Genomic DNA, 6,179 nt, shown 5'->3' on the forward strand with positions numbered 1-6,179 from the left:
TCAGAATGTTTTAAAAGCAGGATACTTGGTCAGAATGTTTTAAAAGCAGGATACTTGGTCAGAATGTTTTAAAAGCAGGATACTTGGTCAGAATGTTTCCTTAGAATTTATTCATTACAATGTATGGGATATTCCTTCAGATTTCCTGTCGTTTGTCACACAATTCCACGGGTTTCTTGGTTTTTCTCTTGAGCTCTCCTTATCCATATAGGTTGAACTTTTCTCAATGATATTCATACCTAAGCTCTGAGAAGATCTTATCAAGTGCTCTAGTGCTTCAATTGCCTTCTTCTTCTTCTTCTCCTAATATCCTTATACCATTATCATTATCTTACTGAAAAAACAGGATCATGGTTAATCAGACACGTCCCTAATAGCGTATTGTTTGTTTCTTACACTTCTGTCACAAGACAGTTTGCCTGCAATGGTGCCAAGAATACGTCCTGTGAACCACAACACTTCACCCTATAACGAGATAGAGAAAATCTGAAGACAGCTACAACACAATTTTCTCACAGAAACGTAAGGTATGTGTTGGATTTGGACAGGAATAAAATGTGTGAGAAAACACAATTTTCTCACAGAAACGTAAGGTATGTGTTGGATTTGGACAGGAATAAGCATTACCAACCCTTCTTTCATGCAGAATAATACCATTAATGCCACAAATTACAAGAACAACATCTACTACCCCTATAAGGCTATAATATGCTGGTGCAATTGGCCATGACTTTAGCCTAATTGGTTATAATTTCTGATCACACTTTATTAAACAGACCGACATATTTCTTGAAAAAAGATAGCTTTGAATGATAAGAGTAGACTGCGGGTTCATTAAATTTTATACAATGCTGTCCTGACTGAACTCTCTAAATATAACCTGGAAAAAGGGGTATTTCAAAAAATAGCCTAGAGTACTTCAAGCCTTTGTCAATACTTGGATTTTAATACCGATGCTAAGGTGCCCTTGCTGAAGTGAAATCATCTATGTCAAGTGGCTAGTCTGCTGATTAATTACTTGCACTGGAGATCATAGGACTGACCATCACATGCCTTATTTTAATACCGATGCTAAGGTGCCCTTGCTGAAGTGAAATCATCTATGTCAAGTGGCTAGTCTGCTGATTAATTACTTGCACTGGAGATCATAGGACTGACCATCACATGCCTTATTTACATACATATGAGCAGATAGCGGTGATAAAAATACATTATAACGGTCATTTTAGCAGAGCAACTGATAACTTATTAACAGCTCCTTAAATTACGCAAGAATTGCAAAATATGTAAATGTACTTTAAACACCGTTTGTTTTTTTCTAAAGTTATATTTCACAGAATATAGGACATAACTGCAAATATTGTGAAGGAAAATGTTATAAAGCCAAATACCACGGGAATGGCACCCATTTTCGTGTAAAAATGAATTGCAATAGAATAGAGTCACGTGTTGATAAATTACACTATTATTGGTTGTCATGCAAGTAATAATAAAATTTCACACTAGTATAAAGCCTATAGAAGTACAGGCAGACATAATATATCCAGTAGCAATAGATATAATATCAGGAAGAGTGAAATTCCGCAATATATCTATGAACGTGTAGAAATAAGATTAGTGATTGGCAAAGGACACTCCACGTGAACAATTGCGGCAAGACTACATTTTTCAGTATGAGCTTCACGCAAGCATCTGAAGAGGGCGCGTTGAACTGGCACTGTCAGTAATAGAAGTGGGTGAGGTAGAAAATTGAAGCTCTAGAAACTAATGTTAAGTACGTATCAGAGAATGTTTTTTACAAGACTGGTGGCGGTCGAGTACATAATTTGCTTTAAAAACAGGTAGGAATTTTACCTTTAAAAATAGGTATGATACACATTAGCGCGAAATGATCTCAGTGGACGCACAGCTACTTTAAAATCCTGGAAAAAGAGATAATAAAATAAGACGGTTAAATTTGTCAAACAGTGGAATGAAACAAACCGATGGAGAGAATTTCCAGTTTGAATTGTTCAGAAACCATCAACAGCACTTTGTTCAAAGGCGGAGGAGAGAATATACAGTGTTGTATTGAGATGTATCCATACACCATTATGATTGCATCTCGACCCACGGATATCTATTCAAAACTGATTTCATCCTAACTGCTTATAAGTTCACTTACAATCTGAACCATCATGTCATATCCCGAAGAACATGACGTATTTGGTGATAATACATCTTCCAGCAAGACAATGGTCCCTAACATACAACAAATGTGCTGAAACAATATATTGAAAATAAAGAGGCCGATGGAACACTTACAACCATGATTTGGCCTGTACAAAATATCGATATGAACATTCTTGGTGCTTTATGGGCTTAGGCAAAAACTGAGAATGTTAAAAAAGCGAACAGACAATTTGGTTGAAGTATGAAGACATCACAAGAACGATACAGGACATTTAGAACAATATTCGACAATTATAATTTTATAATCTATATGGCAACCTGAAAACAAAATGTAATGTTAAAAAAACTAGGACTCACGTACAAAATGCATTCTTCAACTTATTCTATATTTTCTGCGATATTATTTTGTACCATTAATAAATTCGCCATTTAGTTGCCATTACTCGTTGTTTTTGACTCCTTTATGTGTGCCCCCCCCCCAGTGGCACAGCGGTAAATCTACTGAATTATAACCCTAGAAATCGGTTTTCAATACCCGTGTTTGGCAGAGCACAAACAGCCCATAGTGTAGCTTTGTGCTTAACTACAAACATATTTCCTCTATGTGTATCCCATGTGCTTTTCTTGAATTAGTTCCGCTACTGTACACATACAAAATTTACATCTGTTGTAGTTCTAGTTACGAATTGTTTAGGGAAATTAAACAGTGCTTTTGTATATGTTTTATGTTTATTGCGAAATTGGTAGTAGTCACTAATAAAAGTCTAATAAATAGATTTCTGACGCTATGAATGGAAACTTATTATTTTAACACTGTTGGTTGAGTTGAGTTCTCAAGGATCACTTGAGTTTTAAGAGATTTAGTTTTCTCCTACAATCACTACCTTTTACCTTTTTTTGAAGAAAACCAAAATCTTTCTGTCGCAAGTTTTTTTTATCTCTAAAGTTTCATGATAAACTATTTTTGAGTATTGGAAAGACGTTTTCTTCCCTCTTGTTTTGATGCTACAAAATAGGTTCATGTTCTTTCAACTGGATTTCATCATCCGAAAATTCCATCGGATGTGACCTGCGGATGAAACGATTTCAGAATTCCTTTCATCGATTTTGACATGCTTGTCAAAGTATAGTCACAATATTTGAAAACGTTATAGGTAATCCTAAACCCTATGTTGACTTTCCATTAGCAAAGAGTTTGAAATGCTTTAAAAGTTTGTTCTTAAGTCAGGATCTTAAAACATAGACACTTTCTTTGATCCTAAAAGAAGCGAGACTTTGAAGAAAATAGAAGTTTGCTTTTTTTTTTACTTTAAAAAGTAAATACGTTTCTGAAAGGAAACAAAAGTTTTAAGTCACATACACGTGAGATATTACACGATAACGATGGCGTACAATTAGTCATTGACAACTGGTACTTTTTAAAATAACTTCAACAAATGAGTTGACTCGAAATCCCATTTCTTGAATCGGTTCCGCTTTCATTTGAAAATAATGTGTAAGTTTGATCGAGACGTTCTAAACAGTGTTATTTAACATGTTTGTTTGTAACTAAGCACAAAGCTACACAATGGCTATCTGTGCTCTGCCAACCAAGGTATCGAAACCCGGTTTTTAGCGTTGTATTGTTTGTTTTTTTTTGTTTTTTTTTAATTTCGCGCAAAACTACACGAGGGCTATCTGCGCTAGCCGTCCCTAATTTAGCAGTGTAAGACTAGATTGCAAGACGAGCGCCCTAACCACCTGGTCATGCCGGGCCACTAGCGTTGTAAGTCCGCAGACATACTGCTGTGCCACTGGGGGGGCAACATGAAGAATGAAAAGCAGAATGAAAAGTAACTATTCAATATAATACGTGAAAGTTTCGTAATGAAAGATAGTTTGCCCGTTTGTGAAAGCATGTAAGTAAATTACATGATAATTTAGCTGGAAAATTACCGTTCACCACATTCCTGAAAGAAGTTTAAGTACCTGAAGAAAACACTAGGAAAGGATTTCTTTCAGGAAATGCCCCCTAGTGGCACAGCGGTATGTCTGCGGACTTACAACGCTAGAAACCGGGTTTCGATACCCGTGGTGGGCAGAGTATAGATAGCCCATTGTGTAGCTTTGTGCATAACTTAAAACAAACAAACTTTCAGGAAATGTAATTAGTCATTTTGATAATTTTTCGAATATACAGTTCCCCTTGTGTTTGTGTGATAGATAGTGAAGGAGTGCGTGTGTAAGAGTTGGCGTTGATATGCCTGGTACACTTATAACTGGAACTTAAATTTTACAGCGTTATCGAGAGGTAAACTCGCATGTCATAACATCATGACTAAACTAAACCAATATCGTCAACAGGGTGCGTGTTGACCTTATGATAGCAACCTGCATTTATTATTTAAATTTTTGTAAATTACAACTATTTCAACGAATACGTATAACTTGAAATTCAACTTCTAATAAATTTTATTTCGTGTAAGTTGGATAACATTAATTTTCATGTATAAATTTCAACACAAAAAAAACCATCGAACTAGTTCGAACTAAAGTTGCAGTACGATCCGTGACAGACTGATCGTAAGAACGAACTTTAGGCCAGGTGGTTAGGGTACTCGACTCGCAATCTGAGCGTCGCGGGTTCGAATCCCTGTCACACCAAACGTGCTCGCCCTTTCAGCCGTGGGGGCGTTATAATGTGACGGTCAATCCCACTATTCGTTGGTAAAAGAGTAGCCCAAGAGTTGGCGGTGGGTGGTGATGACTAGCTGCCTTCCCTCTAGTCTTACACTGCTAAATTAGGGACGGCTAGCGCAGATAGCCCTCGTGTAGCTTTGCGCAAAATTCAAAACAAACAAACAAACAGAACGAACTGAAACTTAATTTCCGTGAATTCAGATGAAACATTTCTTGTATTCATACATACTTTTAATCCTTTTGCGTTGTAAGCTTTCCTTTTCGAATCCACTTGGAAAAACATCTAAAAATATCTTAATATGAGCTATCGACCCATCAATACTATATCAACTCATGGGGATTATTTTTATCTATGTTAGGCTCTTTACGAAAAAAAAAAAAAAGGTTTACTCAATGTCTCGCTTCTTACTCTGTTAGAATTAGATTTGTAAAATCCTTGGAAATTTAAAAACAAAATAATCTCTGTCCACTTCTGTGAAGCTATTATTAGCTCTTGTACCATCGATATCTTTAGTGTTTTAAAGGGAAGTCTTAAATTTCTTTGTTTAACTTTGGACAAAAGTTTCTGCTTTGTTATTTTTGTTGCTGTTAATGTTTTCATCAATGGATTATGAAAATGTTCAGTCTTTATATTTCAGTTGCTTTCATTCTAGTTTGTAAATGGTAATTTTTTTCATATTTGACTTTGGTTATTTAAGTACATAAAAGCCCTCCTCCCAAATCGCTCAGCGGGTAAACTTGAGGGCTTATAGAGCAAAACAATGGGTTTCAACAGCCGCGCTTTGAAGTGAGCAGATAGCTCATTGTGCGTAAATATGCTTTTAAACGTAAACAAACAAAATCTACGTAAAAGTTAAGATCTTTAGTACTTGGCCAAAAAATATTTTGTTTATTTGGAATTAAGCACAAAGTTATACAATGGGCTATCTGTGCTCTGCACCCCACGGGTATCGAAATGAAGGTAAATTTATGTGGATAAAAAAAACACTTCATATAATTAAATAATTTTTACAACGCTTTTTACTTAAGCTCTTACAATCTCACTTACATTCATATCGATATTTTGTACAACCTAAACCATGGTTGAGAGCATTACATTGGCCTCTTTCCTCAATGTTTTTTACTTAAGCCCTTACAACCTCACGTACATTCATATCGATATTTTGTACAACCTAAACCATGGTTGAGAGTATTACATTGGCCTCTTTCCTCAATGTTTTTTACTTAAGCCCTTACAACCTCACCTACATTCTATCGAGATTTTGTACAACCTAAACCATGGTTGAGATTATTATATTGGCCTCTTTCCTCCTGTTAAGATATCTTTT

The sequence above is a fragment of the Limulus polyphemus genome, unplaced genomic scaffold (genome assembly GCF_000517525.1).
Source record: "Limulus polyphemus unplaced genomic scaffold, Limulus_polyphemus-2.1.2 Scaffold1264, whole genome shotgun sequence".
NCBI lineage: Eukaryota > Metazoa > Arthropoda > Merostomata > Xiphosura > Limulidae > Limulus > Limulus polyphemus.